The sequence below is a fragment of the Diabrotica undecimpunctata genome, chromosome 1 (assembly GCF_040954645.1).
Source record: "Diabrotica undecimpunctata isolate CICGRU chromosome 1, icDiaUnde3, whole genome shotgun sequence".
Lineage (NCBI taxonomy): Eukaryota > Metazoa > Arthropoda > Insecta > Coleoptera > Chrysomelidae > Diabrotica > Diabrotica undecimpunctata.
Genome location: NC_092803.1, coordinates 47,645,669 through 47,668,071, shown reverse-complemented (window position 1 = coordinate 47,668,071; position 22,403 = coordinate 47,645,669). Strand labels below are relative to the sequence as shown.

Sequence of the window (22,403 nt, the reverse complement as noted above, 5' to 3'; positions counted from 1 at the left end):
ATATTCATTTTTGTATCAACATCAACATTCTCCAAAAACGGAATAGTAATTAATAGTCTACAACTAATTTTAATTCATAGCAAGTGATTCGATAATTACATTATAGATTATGGACCAGTTGTACTTTACATATAGCACCTGGACACAGCACCGTATGCAGTATAAAAAAACAAAATACACAACCGATATTCTAAAATGTAATATTGAAAATTAAATAATTGTCAGGAATGCGAGTGTTATATCTCTTCATGTTTCCGGCCGGTAAAAACTGTTCGAGTATCAACTATAGTCAAGGTCGCAAGTACTCGCAAGCCCGCAAAGTCGCGATAGATTCGCACATTCGTAGGCAGATCGCAGATTACAGTCTCTGTTTTGTTTTTGTCTCCCCCTTCCTCTCGCACCGACCGTCGCCGGTCGTCGACTCGTGTGTGGATGTAGAGATGGGATCACCAACAATTTTAACGATTGCGCTTCATTCATATCACAATATCTTTTGTAAGATAATTATATTTTTAAACTATTTTTGAAAATTTACTCGTGATATTTTATGGTAATACAATAATACTACCAAGAGAGTAAGTACAATGCGATTTTTCAAAAGTCTTTGAAATACATGTGGGGACACATTTTGCCTTTACACGTTTCCTTATTAGATGCCAAGTTATCTAATAGGGGAACTATTTCTAATAAATCAATGGATGGTATGATATATGCTACTTATGTCCTTACTGAAATGTATATAATAAATTTTTTGTATACATTACTACTTCTTCTTTTTATATAGACATGACTGTCTGTTTTTCAATGTGCCTCCAGAAAGCTGTCGTTCCATCGTTTTCGTGGTCTTCCTACTGATCGTCTTCCTATTGAGGAACCTTCTCTCGTCGTCTCTACTACTATATTTTTTGTCATTAGGCTTATATTATCGTTCCAATCTACTCTTCTATTTCTTACCCAGTCCATGATGTTTCCCACCTGGCATCTCAATCGTATATCTGTACTTTTAGCTCTGTTCCATAGTGTCTTACCATCGATTTTTCTGAGAGAAAATCATCAAAATTTTCATCTCTGCTGTTTCTAGCATTCTCTTTGTACCCTCTGTGTAAGGTCGTGGTTCTGCCGCGTATTTCATTATTTTTCTGATGTCTGTTTTGTAAAGTCTGCCTTTCATTTTTATCTCGATCGTTTTGTTTCTCCATAATGTTTCATTTAGGCAACCTGCGGCTCTGTTTGCTCCATTCACTTAATCTTACACCTCCTCTTCTTCTTCTACACTTCTAGTTCGAGCTTTTCGTAGCAAGATACTATGATAACTAGATATTTAAATTCCATCAATTGTTTTATTATCTGGCCTTCCAGCTCCTTACATTTTTTCTATAGTAACTAAAATCTATATTTTTATATCGAAAAAACCAAACAAATTGTTTCAGAAATATATTTCAAATAACTAACACTGAATATATTTACACAATTTCCCGCCGTCAAGAATCTTCGCACCAACTCCCAACCCAAGGCCACGTCAGTAACCCACGTTATCCTAGACGGTATAAATGGACCTTCCACCGTCTCACTCAGTGTATTAAAGACTGCGTCGCAAACTGGAATACCTGGGCCATTTAATGAGATAGTGAACAACGATACGACCTACTTCGGACCATACTTTAAGCTAAGATGCATGGAAAAAGAGGTCCAGAAACAAGAAGAATATCCTGGCTTCATAACTCACGAATATGGTTTAATTTGACTAATACCGAACTTCTTTTTTAGAGCAGCAGTCAAGATAGCCATTTTTGTGTCAAACATCATGGTATATATATATATATATATATATATATATATATATATATATATATATATATATATATATATATATATATATATATATATATATATATACTACAAGTTGGTACAGGAAACCAATGGCCTCTAATAGGTTTCTCAACTACCACTCTTGTCATCCCTTTAAATATAAATTAAACCTTATTAAATCTTTAAGCTGCAGGCTAAATAGACTGATATATCCGATTAATCGAAGGGAATCCTTTCAATTACTTAAAAATATTCTGATTGAGAATTCCTATCCATCCTCCCTTATTAATAAATACCTTTATACTCAAAGTTATGGTTCTTCTTTAAATGACATACCCAATGGTGACCAACTCAGAACAATATCAAATAATTCAATTAATAACACTGTTCTGCCTAATACTGTACTTGGGAATCAAACTACCCATTACTCATCTTTACCTTATTTTCCTCAAGTTACTGAGAAACTCGTTAAACTGTACAAACATAACAACGTACCGGTTAAAATTGCTATTAAGAATGCTAAGACTGTCAGGAATTTGTTTTCTAAAACTAAAACACCTCTGTCCCTTCTGGAACAAGTTAATGTAATATATCATATACCTTGTGCTGAGTGTGACTCATGTTACATCGGTCAGACAGGGAGATCACTGAGAGGGCGTCTCACGACTCACCGCAGTGATATTAATTTATCTAAGCATACTTGTGCTCTTGCCCAACATGCTATCAACACTAATCACGAAGTAAACTTTAATGAAGTTAAAATTCTTGGCACTGAACGCAATCTCGTAAAAAGACAGTTTTTAGAAATGTGTTCAATATTAAAACATCCTAATACCCTTAATAAGAGAACCGACATTAGTAATTTGAGTCAAATTTATCATGCATTAATTTTACAGAATTAGGCTTGATATGTTGTTTACTTAAATTTTGTCCCACATTGGGGTTTTGTTATTACATTTTCATATAATAAATTTAAATAAAAATAAAATAAAATAAATTATTCCTTCCTTAACTTAGTTTTATCAACTTATATGTTATTAATATTTGTCAATATCACTTTTACATAATTCTGTTAGCTGGCTAACTAGTGACGTCATAATATTATAATATGTGATATTTTGGATTGACTTCGCATGCTTTGTTCTGTGTTGACAGATCAATCACTGTTGGGGTGAGTGGTGATTTTAACCACCTTTTCCTTTCATTGCTTGGTTTTTTAACGACAAGCTGTCAACCAAATTTATCACAAATTTTTAATATACCGCCTTATATATAGAAGTTGGTAGGTTGCCTTGCTGTTTATGTCACTCTGACCTCAAGGCCACCTATTTTCACGTGTTTTCGTGGGTGTTAAACTTGTCAATTCATTTATCGGCGAGTCTCAGTAAGCTAAAGACTGGTAACTTCATTTTATCTTATTACTATTATTCTAAATAACTTATAATGTTACCCAAAGTTAAAATTAAAAGCTAATTTATTAAATAAATTTGTTGGAAGTGTATTCGTATGATCTTTTTAGTTCTTTACACTTTAAAATAAACCTTAATGTTTTTTACTTAAGTTTTTATAATAAGTTTTTAATACATGTATTTTATCACATGTTCTTTTGCTGTGCTAATTTTGTTAAATTGCAAACTATACCTAGTTTCAATTAATTATTTTATACAACGTTAACTCTGAATGTCCAGTTTCGTAAGTTTTTTCATATTTTTAACATCATTGACTGCTACATGTCTTTCTAAGGTAACACACTTTTGTTGTAACTTCTCCTTGGATGTTTTGGTTTCATATTGTTCTTTTTAGATGAACTGATGATGCTTTCTGAGCAGAAAGCGAAACGTCTTCAATAAATAGATGAAGTAGCCACCTTCTTTGTCTTTTATTTCTCCACTTTGACCGAAAAACCCACCACTCTTCGAGTGTACCTTAGTTTATTATATATATATATATATATATATATATATATATATATATATATATATATATATATATATATATATATATATATACTTTTACACGTAGACACTTTTACACTAACCAATATTACTAACCAATGCATTGCTGCGACTGGAAGCAGTGGACGGTTCATTTATACCGTTAATGGTGACGTGGTTTGGGTGGAGGTTGGTTTGGAGGTTAGCTTGAGAATTGGCGAGGAGATTGACGCGGAGGTTGGCGCGAATATTTCTGACAGTAGAATATTTTCTTTATCAGAGGTCTTCATGTCGAAGGTAACTGTATGCCGTCGTCTTTTTTATTGAGACAATTTGGCCTTTTTTCAATTTCTATGGCTTCTCGGATAATTCTTGGTTTATAGAAGCGGATGAGGGCTATGGTTCTGATGTTTTCAAAATCAATTTTGTGACCTGTATGAAGATGGTGTTGACCTACAGCTGAAATTGGATCGGAATTGCGAACAGAAATGGAATGTTCATAAATCTTATTTTGGATTCTACGATTTATTTAGCCTGTATAAGATTGGGGGTAGTCTGCACAACGAATTTCATAAACTCCATATTGTTCATTTGTAATGTTGTCTTTGATTTATCGGACAAAACAGGAGAGTTTTGTTGGGGGTTAATGTCTTTATTCCTTTTAATTTAATAATTTTGTCGATTTTTTCAGTGATAACTTTTATATAAGGAAGAAAAGCTTTTGTATGATGAGGGTCTGACTCATTGGGTTGAGATTGAGTGGGATATAGATATCTGTGGATGCTCCTATTAATGTACTTTTCGCGGTAACCATTTTGAATGAGGTATTGTTTTAAATTAATTAGAGAGCTCAGCGGGTGTACTTGCTTAAAGCTCTAGAAGCCATAGAAATTGAAAAAAGGCCAAATTGTCCCAATAAAAGCAGCAACCCCCGCGCTAATCCCCATGGTAACCACCAGGCCAACCCTCACCCAAACCACGTCACCATCGACGGTATAAATGAAATGTCCGCTGATCCCAGTAGCAGTAATGCGTTGGTTAGTAATCAGTGTAGTAGGGTCTGGAGGCTCGGGAGACTGAGACCTCGAAAGCACTGAAGAAGACATCAAAGAGGATGTCGACAGGTCGGAGCAATGATCATCGACGCGGTTCAACCCGGAAGCCTGTTGAGTTTAATATTAATTCTTGTAACATTATTAATCATAGCCTCTATGTTTAAATATATATATATATATATATATATACATATAATATATATATATATATATATATATATATATATATATATATATATATATATATATATATATATATGTGTGTGTGTGTGTGTGTGTGTGTGTGTGTGTGTGTGTATGTGTGTGAGTGAACCAAGTGGATTTATTGTTTTTGTTTAATATTCTGCCAAAATAAAAAAAGAAAGAAAATACGACCTAAAGAATAAATATCTGGGAAGTGAGTAATAAATTCCAATGGACTGAGCATATACACAGAAATAGAAGTTAAGATTAATATGTTAAAAAGAAGAATTATAGAAAAGTTGTGATTATAATATTAATTTAAATCACCAATAACATGAACAGTAGCAATTTATCAGAGACAAGTAGACAATTCGACTAATATTCAAAACTTACTAGTATATTGAGAAAGAGAATTGTGGGCCCTTTTAAGGTCATTTGCAAATTCGGTTGAACCAACTCTTTTCAGAAACTCCTATTGAACTATTGAACCAGATTATTCAGATCTCATCTCTGAAATATTGAAATAACCGTTATATATTTCCATCTCTATTTTGCTCAAAAATGATATGTGCATTCTGGAAATCCCCTAGACTTTGTATACTCCCTTTTCTTCCACACGACCAGGACAGGACCACACGTTGCTCGTTGTCGTTGGTTAATGGTTATAGTTAAGTTGACTTTAGTGGAGTGTAGTTGTTCTTGTTCAATAGTTAAAAATCGTTCAATTAATTTGGTTTGAGTTGTTACGGCCTGGTAAATACGTATATAACACATAACACTATTACAGTAAGTAAAATAAATATTTTTTAAACAAGAAAATTCGATGTATAATAGATTTCAATTCATTTTTTTCATGTTTTGTGTACTGACGATTGTACAATGATTTTTATTCTCTGGAAAACGTTCTTTTTTATATAATTTCCATTGTTTTTGTTTCTCGCTATTATTTCATTTCTGTGTAGTTCATCCCTCATCCCTCTGGCTTTATCTGCTTTTATAATTTCATTTATTCAGCCTTTTCTTGGCCGTCCCCTCATTTCTTTAGTTTCTGATATTCCCTTTGGTCATCTTCCGTCTCCTATCCTCTGTACGTGTTCAATCCATTCCAATTGTTTTCTGGTTTTTTTACTTATTATGGATTCGTGATCTAGTTTTTCTTTTGTTATTTGATCATTTCTGATATTTCTTTCCTGGGTTGTGCATTATTTTCCTCAATTCTTTCATTTTGATAGCGTTTATATTAATAATATCGTATGGGGCTTTTTCCGAGGTGATCCTTTCAGACAGGTTCCAGCGTCAATGTAACACTATTTCTAGTAGCTAAAGTCGATCCACACAGGTATTTAAAATTTTAGACTTCCTCTAGTTTTTGTTCTTTGTATATTATTGTTTTTATTGCTTAATACCATTGCCCTTTTGGCATTAAAACTCATTATCTTACTTTTTTTGATATATTATACTGTCATCGTTAACTTCTCTCTTTATCCATAATATGTTTACTAATTTTGGCATCTTGCTGTAATTGTCCGCTGTAATAGTCGGAGAGATAGAGCCGAAATTTTGAACTGATCAGTAATATGACATTTCTCTATTGGAATATATTCATTGTAACTGGGTTAAGACTTTGCCTTACAGGCGGACGCCCCTCGTGGTACAGGGGGTGGCTATACAGGGATGAAGTTGTCATTTTTTCGGAAAAATTATCGATCGATAATATGGCTGAAATCCCAAAGGGCGGACGCGAGAGTGGATACATAAGGGGTGGCGCACAGGGGTGAAGTTGCAATTTTTTGTGGAAAAATTAACGATAAGTAATATGTCCGCCATTTTCATGGCTCAATATTTTGTCCCTAAAAACTCTAAACCCAAAAGGGCGGACAGCTGGGTTGGTACAGAGAGCCATAAAACGGGGTCAAATGTACCACTTGCCTGCGCATTTTAGGTCTCGGTAACAATTTTCAAACTGATTTTATTATGATATTTTTATACCGATTGATTTGAAAATTTGTATGCTCACTTCTGTTACTATTTTGAAAAGCGTCAAGTAGAGTTTCCCTCAAAATTTTCCAATGTAGAATCCTTTCGATTTTCTGTAAGTTATATATAAAATATATTATTTGTTTAATGTTAAAGTAATTCTACAAATTTAATTTTACCTATTGATAAATAGAATTAATATATTTTGTATTTGATTATTAATGTAATAATAAATCAAATTTTTCTTATATCTGAACAACCGTTATTTATGCAATATAAATTTAAAAACCTTTTTATTGTAATAAAAAATAAGTAAAATTACTATTTGTTATACCGAAAATATTCAATAGTTAATTAAGTTACCGGTTAACCGGTTAAGTAATTTAATAAAATTACTTAACCGGTTTCATAATTAATTTTTATCAATCATCAGATAATTTCAATTGATTATTATATTGAAAATATTTTTTTTTGTTTTTCATTCTAATATCAAACATTTATTCAATTAAAAATTAATTCGTAAAATATTTACATTTAAGAAAAAAATGTGATTTGTAAAGTATATATGACTTTAGTTTGAAAAAAAAAACTTTATCATAATATCATTTTAAAACTACAAAATATTCTATAAAAGATTCAGATGATGACGTAGAGTTTTATCAAATGTTTTAGAAAAGTTTTTCTAAATTTTTTTTTCTTATCGGAAAAATCGTTTGAAAATTATTGGAAAAAAATCATGGTATAACTTACAGAAAATCGAAAGGATTCTACATTGGAAAATTTTGAGAAAAACTCTACTTGACGCTTTTCAGAATAGTAACAGAAGTGAGCATACAAATTTTCAAATCAATCGGTATAAAAATATCATAATAAAATCAGTTTGAAAATATTTACCGAGACCTAAAATGCGCAGGCAAATGGTACATTTGACCCCGTTTTATGGCTCTCTGTACCAACCCAGCTGTCCGCCCTTTTGGATTTAGAGTTTTTAGGGACTAAATATTGAGCCATGAAAATGGCGGACATATTACTTATCGTTAATTTTTCCACAAAAAATTGCAACTTTACCCCTGTGCGCCACCCCATATGTATCCACTCTCGCGTCCGCCCTTTGGGATTTCGTCTAGTTATACCAAGATCTTACTCTGGGCAAATTTTCAGCCATATTATCGATCGTTAATTTTTCCGAAAAAAATGACAACTTCATCCCTGTATAGCCACCCCCTGTACCACGAGGGGCGTCCGCCTGTAAGGCAAAGTCTTAACCCAGTCACAATGAATATATTCCAATAGAGAAATGTCATATTACTGACCAGTTCAAAATTTCGGCTCTATCTCTTGGACTATAAGGACTATATCGTCTGCGTAGAGTAACGTTTATAGAGGTAAGTCGATTGTATCCAATATTGTTTGGAGGGTCCTCGTTCTTGGATAAAATCTGAGCTTTCTTCCCTGTTTTGTATTTTCGCTTTAGTAGTTTCATATATTGATTTTGCTACTTTTATTAGTTTACTCGGAGTTTTTCATTGTTTTAAAAATCTATTAAATATTTCACTATCGATTGTTTCAAATGCAGATTTTAAGTCAACGAATGCTAGTACCAGTTCTTGTCTCCATTTTCTGTATATTATGTTACTCGGTACTCAGTAAGTGAAAAGTATATATATGTATATATATATATATATATATATATATATATATATATATATATATATATATATATATAAGTAAACGTTAAAAAATGGGTTTGCAGCAATAAAAAATGAAACGTGTACTCTTTTAAATTTTCAATTCCAAGCTTTCGGACATTGGTTATGTCCTTCATCAGGGAGCTACAAATGTGATGAATAAATTGTTGGCGTTGGTATAATTAATTAAAAATTCACTACTTACAAACTTAATGAGGTTGTATCAACGAAGATGTATTATAATGTTGATAAAATTTATCATAGTCTCTCATCTTTTTTAATATATAAAACCTATTTTTATGTTTAAACATTTAAAAAAATTACTGTACATCCAAAAACACTTAATTATTCTAAATAAATACATGACATTATTCTGACAAAATTCTTTTAAATGTCAATTGATAAATTACTGTTTGTGTTATTATTGCATTTATCTAGTAGTAACAAATAGGAGAACATTTCATTTAGATGACCAATATCTGTTCTATGATTCATTGCATTATTATTTTGGCAAATGTAGGCCATTTCAAGAAAAAGTCTTTTGGTGATGTTACTTTTCTGTTCTACTACTTTGATGGTATTATAATCTATCTGATGTCCATTTTTAAATACATGTTCACCCAATGCACTTTTTTCAGGATGCAGTCTATTATCTGACTTGTGGGATGTAATGCGGTCTTTAAGGCATCTTGATGTTTGACCATAGTATACTTGTTCACATGATCCGCACGGTATACAGTAAACAACATCCGTTAAAGACAAGAGTGCGGATTGGTCTTTAAGTTTAGAAAAAACTTTGTTAACTGTTAGTACCGTTTTATGTGCAATTTTGATATTATTAATTGATGAAAAAATTCTACTTAGTTTCTGTCCAATGTCCTTAATGTATGGAAGAGATACATATATAATTGTAGTTTGTTGTGGTAAAGGATCTACAGTCCAATTCTATCTTGTGATACAGACAGATTGACAGAACTGACTAGTTAAATTTTGTGGAGTGTTAAACAAAATTTTCTTTAGTAGTATACTTGGGTATGAGTTTTCAATGAATAGGTTATAAAGGATTTTTAGATTTTTTGTATGGAAAGCGGTATCGCTGATTGTAAGGACACGATTTTTCATTTCTTTAACTAAATTAAGTTTCATTGAATATTTATGTTATGACCAATAATTGAGATATCTGCCTAAACTGAGAGGTTTTCTATACCAATCAACCAGTAAATGGGTACCTTTTCGTATTAATTTGGTATCTAAAAAAGGTACTGAACCTGTAGTATATTCACATTCTAATGTGAATTGAATGTAGGGGTTGTAACTATTGAAATACCAAAGTATATCATTTATCCCTGTGCTTGGTAATGCTAATATTATGTCATCAACATATTTTTTTATAAAATGTAATTTATAAGGTAGGACAAGGATGATGGTGTCTAGTATGTGGTCCATTACATAACAGGAAATTATTGGTGATATAGGGTTCCCCATAGGTGTACCAAAAGTTTGTTTGTAAAATTTGTTGTTAAAGGAAAAATAATTGTTTTCGAACAGAAAAGTTAACAGTTTGAAAAATGTGTCCTTATCAATGTTACAATGTCGAGCAATAATCTCCCATTTATTACTAATGGCAAGTGTACATATATCTATATAACATTGCTAAATAAGGATACTACATCTAGGCTTGCAATCACGTAGCCTTCTGGCAATTGTATGTTATTAAATAATTGATTAACTTGAAATGAGTCTTTAATATTATCACAATTATATGCATTCGTTAAAATATCTGTTAAGTAGTTAGCAATGTTTTCTGTAGGGGTGCCAATAGAGGCTAAAATGGGTCTAACAGATAATGGGGTTTTATGTACCTTTGGTAGACAATAAAACTTTCCAGATATACCTTTATAGTTATATAATTAGTTAATTAATAGAATGCATATAATTGTGATAATGAATACTATATTAAAGACTCATTTCAAGTTAATCAATTATTTAATAACATACAATTGCCAGAAGGCTACGTGATTGCAAGCCTAGATGTAGTATCCTTATTTAGCAATGTTTATCTAGATATATGTACACTTGCCATTAGTAATAAATGGGAGATTATTGCTCAACATTTTAACATTGATAAGGACACATTTTTCAAACTGTTAACTTTTCTGTTCGAAAACAATTATTTTTCATTTAACAACAAATTTTAAAAACAAACTTTTGGTACACCTATGGGGAACCCTATATCACCAATAATTTCCTGTTATGTAATGGACCACATACTAGACACCATCATCCTTGTCCTACCTTATAAATTACATTTTATAAAAAAATATGTTGATGACATAATATTAGCATTACCAAGCACAGGGATAAATGATATACTTTGGTATTTCAATAGTTACAACCCCTACATTCAATTCACATTAGAATGTGAATATACTACAGGTTCAGTACCTTTTTTAGATACCAAATTAATACGAAAAGGTACCCATTTACTGGTTGATTGGTATAGAAAACCTCTCAGTTCAGGCAGATATCTCAATTATTGGTCATACCATAAATATTCAATGAAACCAATTTAGTTAAAGAAATGAAAAATCGTGTCCTTAAAATCAGCGATACCGCTTTCCATACAAAAAATCTAAAAATCCTTTATAACCTATTCATTGAAAACTCATACCCAAGTATACTACTAAAGAAAATTTTGTTTAACACTCCACAAAATTTAACTAGTCATTTAAGAAACGAAGAAAATCTGTCTGTATCACAAGATAGAATTGGACCTGTAGATCCTTTACCAAAACAAACTACAATTAGATATGTATCTCTTCCATACTTTAAGGACATTGGACAGAAACTAAGTAGAATTTTTTCATCAATTAATAATATCAAAATTGCACATAAAACGGTACTAACAGTTAACAAAGTTTTTTCTAAACTTAAAGACCAATCCGCACTCTTGTCTTTAACGGATGTTGTTTACTGTATACCGTGCGGATCATGTGAACAAGTATACTATGGTCAAACATCAAGATGCCTTAAAGACCGCATTACATCCCACAAGTCAGATAATAGACTGCATCCTGAAAAAAGTGCATTGGGTGAACATGTATTTAAAAATGGACATCAGATAGATTATAATAACATCAAAGTAGTAGAACAGGAAAGTAACATCACCAAAAGACTTTTTTTTGAAATGGCCTACATTTGCCAAAATAATAATGCAATGATTCATAGAACAGATATTGGTCATCTAAATGAAATGTTCTCCTATTTGTTACTACTAGATAAATGCAATAATAACACAAACAATAATTTATCAATTGACATTTAAAAGAATTTTGTCAGAATAATGTCATGTATTTATTTAGAATAATTAAGTGTTTTTGGATGTACACTAATTTTTAAAAAATTTTAAACATAAAAATAGGTTTTATATATTAAAAAAGATGAGAGACTATGATAAATTTTATCAACATTATAATACATCTTCGTTGATACAACCTCAATAAGTTTGTAAGTAGTGAATTTTTTAATTAATTATACCAACGGCAACAATTTATTCATCACATTTGTAGCTCCCTGATGGAGGACATAAATAATGTCCGAAAGCTTGGAATAAAAATTTAAAAGAGTACACGTTTCATTTTTTATTGCTGCAAACCCACTATTTAACGTTTACTTCCTTACGTTGTCAGCAAATACCTCTGGTTCATTATATATATATATATATATATATATATATATATATATATATATATATATATATATATATATATATATATATATATATACAGTAGTCTCCCTCTATAACGAGAACTGAAATAGCAGACTAATTACCTCGTTATAAGCGGATCTCGTTATATCCAACAACAATAATACTGTGCATACATATATGAATTATGTAGTTTTCTAAAACATTAACTTTCTATAGTGGCAATATAAGATGCTAATAAATATTGTTTAAATGGCGTTTTTGAAAAAAAGTTGTTTACTTTTATTGTCAATGAAATACATTAAAACAAAAAAGAGTTATTTACTTTTATTGTCAATGATATACGTTAAAACAAAACATATGTATTCTGCAAATCTGTATAAAGCGTATTTTCAAGAATAACATAAACTACTGCGTCTGCAATTGGAAGAAGTCTGTCATTGTTAACTGCTTTAAATTGTCCAGTATTCTATCTATCATATTTTCTAAACATGTGAAACAGTTTTATGCTTCTTCATTTGCGTTTTTTCTTTGGATAAAGTTTCTGATAACCTTTAAAACACTTTCCACATCTTGTCTATAGGACCTATATTATTAGGTGTGAATGGTCAACCCCCTACAATGACACTTGTGAATCATAAATTGTATATTTCCGACTAAGAATCATAAATTGTAAGAAGTTTCTTGCGGACGGCACTAAAAAGGGTATTTATTTATAGCTACGGTCGGGCCAAAACGTAAAAAAACACGTTTTTCAATCTTATTTTCTCTCGTTATAGTTATAACCGTGTTCGTTATAGAGGGAGTAGACTGTATATATATATATATATATATATATATATATATATATATATATATATATATATATATATATATATATATATATATATAATGCTCAAGTGGGATAAAAATCTCACTGAAATGAGGATATCGGTCAAGGAGAAATAAAAAATTTATTATTATTTCAATCTTTTAATAGAAAACGTTACGTGCAGTATTTCTGCACTTCTTTAGTTCTAATGATTGTAAAGTCATATAAAAATGTCGAACAATGTCAAATGCATAGGTTTAGGTGTTAGCACATATTCCAATGATAAGCCATATTAATTTTTGTTTTTCTTTTCGCGATAGTCGAGCCCTATCTGTTAAAAGTTGCTATTTTTAATTTCTTTGGTGTCTCTAATAATAAAGTTAACTTTCCATGCCTTTTTTTATAATTTTTTTTTAAATTGTGTACTTAAGCTCTAAATAAAACGAGTTACTTTTTCTCCTGGCTTCACGTTTCATTATATTTTACATCAGCGATAGAATAGAAATATTATATCATATTGTTTTCTTGTTAACATACTGTGACATTTTTGTGATTTTTTAATGTTTGTATAAATTTAGATAAAACTCTTAATGTGTTTTTATACTGTATTTTTATTGTAATTTTTAAATGTATATTTTAACACCTAAACCTATGCATTTGACATTGTTTAACATCTTTATATGACTTTACAATCATTAGAACTGAAGAAGTGCAGAAATACTGCACGAAACCTTTTCTATTAGGTAAAAGATTGAAATAGTTTTTTCATTTTTTATTTCTTCTTGACCGATATCGTCATTTACAGTGAGATTTTTATCCCACTTGCATTGTTTTATATATATATATATATATATATATATATATATATATATATATATATATATATATATATAGATGTAGATTAAGTTTTATAACCTTCATTTCAGCTGTTCCAAAATTCTTCCCAGGATTTTTGTTTCGCATCTCTTACTGCCTTTTTGTCAATTTTATTTTTATTGTTATAGTTATAGTTCTTTGTCGCTTATCTTTTCCTTCCTTCTTTTTTTTAGTAATATCCACTTTTACTCCTTTGTGGCGTGTCTCCTTTTTAACATAGCTCTGAAAAAGGTGGTCAGGGACGCCCAAATAGACATTTTTCCAAGCTAGACCAAAAGTCAAAAGAGTGTTTCTGTAATATCCCGGCCAAACCTTCTGACTGCAGCCCTAATAAACTGTGTTGTTTGTTTATATCGACAGTCAGTAATATCCAGTATTATATATATATATATATATTATATATATTATATTATATATATATATATTATATATATTATATATTATATATATATATATATATATATATATATATATATATATATATATATATATATATATATATATATATATATATATATATATATATATATATCAGTGGCGGCTTTTGGGGGTAGGCAGGATAGGCCGGGCCTACCCAATAATTTTAAGAGCTTTAAAATAATTCAAAAACACATATTCAAAAATTATGTTAATGCGTTTCCTTTACGTCTCAGTTTTAAAAATTACGTCTTGAATAAACAAACCAAAAAATATTGTGGGTTAACGTACCGTTTAACTTTTTTAACCTGCACATCAGAACATTTCAGTAATGTATTTTTTAAAGGCATTTTACACCATACACAAAGGAATTTACAAAACACCAGATAACAATATTATTAGTACTCGAGTAATCAATTCTAAGTTCACTAATTACTCATGACCTGAACCGGATCATCATCTACTTACTGTATTTACTGCATATATTTTGAGATTAATTTCATTACATACTAAATTACAATAAGTTACGATTATTTTCCACTTTGGCATATCCAGTCTAGTCACGTAGCATGTGCGTTTAGACAAATAAAAGTTATTTATAGTAACAAGTTTATTTACCCAATTACAGATAATTTGCAGGAGAAACGATTCGCTAGAAACCGATTGTATTGAAGGCGCTGGCCAGATAGCGCTGAATTGGCGGTTGGATTATAATTAATTATCTTATCAATATATACAAATTTTTAAGGTTAACAACTTAAACGATTCTCGATTCTTATGTTTTTTTTTTAAATGTATACAGTAGAACTCTGTGTTAGGAACCCTGGAGAGTGGGATTATTGTACTGGGACCGTAAAATTTGAAAATAATAAATTTGATAAAATTATAGTAGATAAGAAAACATTAAGATTTTACTGGTACACAAGTAATCTATCTATATAAATGGCTTGGACGATAAGTCACATCGTTTGTGACAGTAAGGTAACTACGCCACCTAGGGAAGAAATCTGAACTACCAACATCTGACATTTTAATCATATTTTGTTCTTGAAACGATAAGTTTAATTATTAACACTAATAATATTAATTACATTTTAATATAATTGATAATACGATTAATTTTTCGCAAAATTGTTAAAAATATTGGTTGCAGTAATTTTAAAATTAAGATTTATTAAACAAAATAATTTAAAGCTTTATATTAGTTTAGATTTAAACACCTAACGCCACCTAGGAAAAAAATTTAAACTACCAACTGAGAGATAAAGTAAATTAAACTTATCTGACAGATAAAATGTAAAATATTTATTTGCCAAATAAAATACCAAACAAAAAGTTATCTGGAAAATAAATTGTGTTTATTGTTGTTTGTTATTATGTTGTAGGTTATCGCGAAATCAAGAATATAAAATAAAATTTTGTTTTTATTGTTTGTGAGAGACATGGCTCCGGTTTAAGAAGATTTAATGAAATCGAAGAGTATAATCAGTATAATGTTTATTATTTATACCCTTAGTGAGAGAATATAATATTTGAAATGAGTAAACTGCATTAGGCTTTCACGGCCAAGATGAAAACCCCTAGTGTTGTCTTATGAGATTAGTTCCCGACGTTTCGCCAACACTAGGGGTTGGCATCTTCTGGAGATTGGCTTTTATGTTCATTTATCCTTGTGTTTGTGTGTCTTTTCGTGGTTCCCACATATACCATTCCACATGTGCATGGTATTCGATATACTCCGGCCGTTGCTAATGGGTCGCGTTTGTATTTCACCTATCTTAAGCAGTCCTTGATTTTCTTTGTAGGCTTGAAAATGGTCTTTGCGTTGACTTTCTTAAGTATTCGCCCAATTCTGTCCGTTACTCCCGATATGTAGGGCAAAATGTATGGACAAAAAAGCCATTTTCGTTTAGGACATATCGACAAATGTTCTGTCGTTGCCGAACACGCTTTGGGAAGCGGAGAACATCGAATACTGTTTGAAGAAACGCAGATTCTGGATAAAACTTCACAGTACTACCGACGGTTGTATCGGGAAGCGGTGGAAATATATAAGCACCCAAATAATCTCATAAGACAACGGCCTAACAGCCCGAACAAACAGTTTAACAAATTTGAAATAGAATCAAACATTTTAATTTTTGTAATAATAAAGACTTTTTTTAAGCGGTTTATATTAAGTAGACTGACGAAATAATTAAATATTGGTGTGTTCCGAAATAAATTTTACATTTATCTTACAGAAAATGACCGTATCTGTCAGATAGGACAGTGTTTATATGGAGCTGAAAAGACCGGCCCTTTCATACAACAAGTTTATTGTTTTAAAAATTTATTTTTAATTATTTTGAGTTTCTTGATCCTAAAAAATCGGCTGCGAATTTGGTGATCCGTAAAAAATATAATACAAAACTCAAGCTTCCCCAACAAATGAATTGCCAAACTAGAATTAACACATTTAGGCCCACTTGTAGAAAACATAATAAAACCAATGATTTTTTATTAAATATATATTTAATTAAACACAAATAAAGATCACAAATAAATTTAAAAGTTACATGAAGAAAAAAACTACAAGTTCATTTTTTTAACTTTGCGTTAACGCAACATTGGGACCATACGTATAACATAAAAATATTTTTATTTTCACTTGTGGTAGTCTTTGAAACAATGTGGATGCAGTGGTATATTACATTTTTTACACATAAAACAGTTGTACTTTTATATAGCCTACAACGCCTTTTTGTAGTTTTCCTCTAGTTTTCATTATTGTGTTCAATCATGTGGCCCAAATTATCCAAACGCGACGTAGATGGTAGGGATGAACTAGAGCCACGACCTCTAACAGATTTTATACTTCTTTTGTTAATACTAACAAGGCTTCGCACAAGTTCTGACCTAAAATCTAACTGCTAAATTGGATTTTCCTCATGTACAATTTTGTAGAGTTTCCAGGCATTAACGACAGCAGAGTCTAACATGTTTATAAATTACCACCATTTTTTCCCACGGATACTAATTCTATAATAAGCCACTTCTTTGTCATGTAAGTCCACTCCCCCCATGTATTTATTATATTTAGCTATCATTTGAACGAAGGATCCTGAGAAGAATATTCGGTGACATCTGTGAAAATGTTGTTTGGAGAAGGAGGTACAACTACGAGATATATCACAGTGGTAAAGACGTAGTATCCTTTATAAAAATAGGAAGATTAAGATTGGCAGGACATCTGGCAAGATCACAGCAGAAAAACCCTCATAGAAGAATCCTTATGTCACAACCTGTGGGAAGTAGAAGTAGGGGTAGACCAAAACTCAGATGGAGGGATGGTGTAGATGAGGATAGTAGACAAATAGGCGCAGCAAACTGACAACAGTTGGCAATGGATGGAACTGACTGGCGTAATAGACTTAGGAAGGTCGAGGCTCTTTTATAGGTCTGTAGCACCAATGATGATGATCATGTTGGATTGCGGGATGGCGATATCTTTTCTTACATGCCATTGTATCGTTTTACGGGAAGAACAAGCTCTACTGGATCACCATTGGTTGCCACCGTAACCACAGAATTATCGTTCCAAGCACAACACTTATTTTATTAGTTTGATCGTAGCGACAATCCATAGTGCTGCGATCTTTTTTTCCAATGGATTTTGTGTTCTCCAACGGACAATTTAGCAGCCTGTTTTCACGTATTGTTCCAGTGGCAAAGTATCCTTGTTGTTTCAAATGATCTAAGAACTTGTAGATCTTTTTAGATGTAAGGCACCACACTTTGTATCCGAAACGAACAGGCTTCCCTTTTATAAACATTTTTGCCGAATGATGGCCGAAGTATCGGACCATTTGTTCAACTATTAATAAGTATTGACAGAAAACACTATATTTTAAAAAACTTTTGTTTAACAGGTCGATCATCGGACAAACTTTTGCAAATTTATCTTAGCTGATCGATATCTGCTAAAAGTATGTACTGCTTTATTTTAAGAAATCTTTATCGCGACATTGCATTCTTCACAAACTGAACTCCCTTATCCTCATCGGAAGACCAGTAAAGTTTTACACCGGGAAGAGTGTGATATCCGCTCAAAATCAACAATCCCAAAAATATTTCTAAATCATTTGGATCGAAGTCAAATTTGGGACGATTCTGATCGCTCGAATATTTTTTCTTTAATTTCAAGTAATAAATTGCATTATATCTTTATTGAACATTTCCACAAAATAGTCCAGTACCGACTTTTCATGCAACTTATCAACGATATTTTTTATGCGAGTTTCTTAATTCGAATCAGCATCATTTCCATACTCAATGGGTTTTCTGCACCAGGTTACGTTACACTGACTTACACTTGTCTCTTCTAACTAGTCTTCTTCATTTATATTTGTTATTTCAAATGTTCCAGGCACATCTTTCGGCAAACTATTTATATTACCCATATCATCCTCATCTATATCTTCCTCATCTGTTAGGTTATCAACTTCTGGAGGTATTAAACAAACATCTATCTCATCATCTACATCCAGGTTTTCAACTATAGCTTCAAGCTCTTTCTTGGTCAAGGGTCTTTTAGGATCATCCTTATACTTTTCATTGCCCTAAAATATTGACCAACTTAGTAATATTCACATAAATATCAAAAAATAAAAGAACTTACGATGAAATTTCACATTATCTGTGAATATAACAGGATACCAATTTTTGTCGACTATTACTTACAGACACCGTATGACTAACAGAAAGCACCTCAAATACAAAAAATACCGATAACAGTGGTATTGATATTCAATACGACTGATAAACCGAACACACGAAAGACAAAATAACAAACATCATCATCATCAACCTGTATGCGTCCAATGCTGGACGTAGGTCTTCCTCGGCTCTTTCCATCTGTCTCTTTCTTGTGAGGCTTGCATCCAGTTATTGCTAACATGCTTCAGGTCGTCAGTCTATCTAGTTAGTGGGCGTCCTCTGCTCCGTATTGCTTCTTGCCTTGGTCTCCACTCTAAGATACGTTTTGTCCATCGGTTGTCTAATAACCTGGCGACGTGTCCTACCCAATTCCATTTTAACGACGTGATTTTTTCGATAGCGTCTGTTGTTTTTGTTCTACGACGTATTTCTTCGTTTGGGGTTCGGTCTCTCAGAGAAACACCCAACATCTGGTGCTCTATAGCCATCTGAGTCACGCGAATCTTATAAACTACCTTTTTTTTGTGAGTGTTAATATTTCCGTTCCATAAGTGAGTACATGTAACACACATTGGTCAAAGATTTTCCTTTTGAGGCATACGGGTAGATCCGATTTAAATACATAGTTTAATTTACCAAGCGCTGCCCAGCTATGCGACGTGGGAGCTCACATGTCTGGTTATCTCTGCCCAACAATTTCGTGTCCTAGGTACTTATACGATGTAGTCTGCACAATATCCCTTCCATCAATAGCAATATTTTGATTTAGCGCAAAATTAGTCATTATTTGCGTCTTGTTCATATTAATCTTTAGTCCGACCTCCAAGGAAGCGTGATATAATTTTTCAAAGATTATTATTGCATCATCCATACGATCGGCTATAAGGACGATGTCATCTGCAAATCTCAAATGACTGAGCTTCTCTCCATTTATGTTAATACTATGCTCGTTCAGATGTGCCTTCTTACAATTATGTTCTAAAAGCGTCGTGAATAGCTGTGGAGAGACTGTCTCCTTGCCATAATCCTCGTTGTATACAGAATTTATTGGTTTCTTGTTTAGATAGTCTTACGCTAGCTGTGGTATTTTGGTAGATATATTTATTTATGTTAGTGTAGCAATGGTCTATTTGGCATTCTGTCAATGCTGTTAACATTTTCTGATGGCTTATGGTATCGAATCCTTTCTCGTAATCAACAAATATCAGTGCCAATAGTTTGTTGTATTCTGAAGACTTCTCTTTTAGGTTTTTTATTACTAGTTAGTGGTCATTGCTGCTGTATCCCGATCTAAATCCAGCTTGTTCTCTAAGCTGATAGAAGTCTAATTTAGCGTCCAGTCTTTTTTTGATAATTTTTGTGAAAAGTTTATATATGTGTGAAAGCAAACTGATAGGACGGTAGTATTTGAAATCTGTTATGTCTCCTTGCTTGTGTAATAAAGTAATGACTGCATTATTCAATTGAGAAGGAGTTTTTCCTTGGTAGATACATTCGGTGAAAAGCTTGGTCAAATAATTGGCCTGGATAATTTTATTTCCAGCTAGTTTGATCGCTTCGATCACTACTCCGTCGTTGACAGGGGATTTTTTATTTTTCATTTCTAAAAGTGCCGTTTTGATTTCGTATGAAGTTATTTCTGGTAATTCTGATTAATGGTTTGTGATTTTGGGCAGGAGCTGATCTTGCCTTTCGTCGGTGCTCTCATACATCTCGCGATAAAAGGATTCGACAACCTCAAGGATTTTTGTTCTATCGGTACTAATGTTTTCATCTTTTTTTTTTTTTATTTTGTACATCTTTTTGTTGCATATGTTGTCCGTATTTCGCCTCAAAACTTTTAAACTTTTGTTTTCTTGAATTATCTTAGTTATTTCTCTTGTATTGTTTTCTCTTAGGTCTTTTCGGATTGACCGGTGGATATTTGTATTTAATTTCTTCATTGTTGTGTAGTTGGAGCCGTATTTTTCCGTCAGCTGTCTTCTTTTACCTATTAGCTCTTTGGTATTTTGGTTAAGTTTTTCTTTATGGGTCAGAACGGTCGGGCAGCACTCCCTTTCCTTATCTTTTAGAACCTTCATTATGCCATCACTTGCTTGATCTACATCTTCTATTTCGTCTTGCAAGTCTTGTATATATCTGGTTAGCGTATCTTATTCATACAAGTCGTTGTTTTCTGGAGGAATCCATTTCTTTTTTCTTGTTTTTAGGATCACCTTTGTTCTTTCCAATTTGACATTTAATAGTATCTTCAATCTAATAATAATATCTGTCTAGTCTTAATAGTATCTGTCTAACAAACACCATGTGTTCACCAGGTAAGTCAGGTTCACACAAGGAATTAGTCACTTCTGAGTATTATACTTATTGTCCCATAGTCCCCCGTTGCGTTAACGCAACGCTACATTCACAGTCCTGAAACGATATTATTTTCTAAAAACAAATAAAGTTTACGTTTAGAATATTATTACTTTATATCCCTAAGCTATGAACATATCTTGTGAATGATAAAAAAATAATATTTTTAAGCATTTTTTGAGAATGTACCTCGCTTGTAATAATTTCTATAGTTATTTTACTATTTTTAAAGCTATTTGGAATTATATTTTTTGCGTGGATAATTTTTTTCTGAATTGTTCAATGTTTCTTAACACAATACTATCCGCAATTTATAAAATAAACTTTAGTATGAATGTAAAAAAAATTGCATTCAATGTGTTGCGTTAACGCAACTATGGGCCTAAATGGGTTAAGCTGGTTTTTATAGGTAGATCAATTTCATAATTCTTTAAAATTTTACGCAAAAGTTCAGCAATTCTTCGAAAGTGACTTTCGTTTTTTTTTAGTGACTTTTGAAATTTGTTATGAAAGTTGTACAACAAATTATAATATCATTTTGTTGTGTTCTTAACCTATAGATCAGTTACTGAGGGTTTTTACCTCCGAATTCTTTATACCTGAATCGATTAATTTGAAATTTTGTGTGTTGGTAAATAATTACTCAAGGAACAAAAGTTATATAGTGCCGATGTGCGTTCCACCCTGGGGGTGTTTGCCACCCCTTTTCGAGGGTGGAAATTTTTTCACTCAAAATAACCACGTTATTCGATAGAAGGACAAATTTCAAACAAAAATGTAGTAAACATTTTTTTCGCCAGATCAAAACTTTTTGAGTTATTCGCTGTTGAAAAGTGTCATTTTTCGTTAAAAAAAAAATATGTTTTTTAAAGGTTTTTTTAAGAATAGCTC

General features: G+C 31.7%; 2 protein-coding genes across 3 annotated transcripts in view; one reads left to right on the top strand and one right to left on the bottom strand.

The window, feature by feature from the left end:
• Window positions 1-22,403, bottom strand: part of LOC140448866 (calpain-9-like) — a 172,409-nt gene that overhangs the window by 55,356 nt on the left and 94,650 nt on the right. The gene's annotated exons all lie outside the window — the stretch shown is intronic.
• Window positions 5,593-22,403, top strand: part of LOC140448877 (uncharacterized) — a 39,071-nt gene continuing 22,260 nt past the window's right edge. Inside the window, exon 1 of the mRNA XM_072542004.1 lies at window positions 5,593-5,767. The gene's annotated coding sequence lies outside the window, so the exon portion shown is untranslated. The remainder of the gene's footprint in view (window positions 5,768-22,403) is intronic.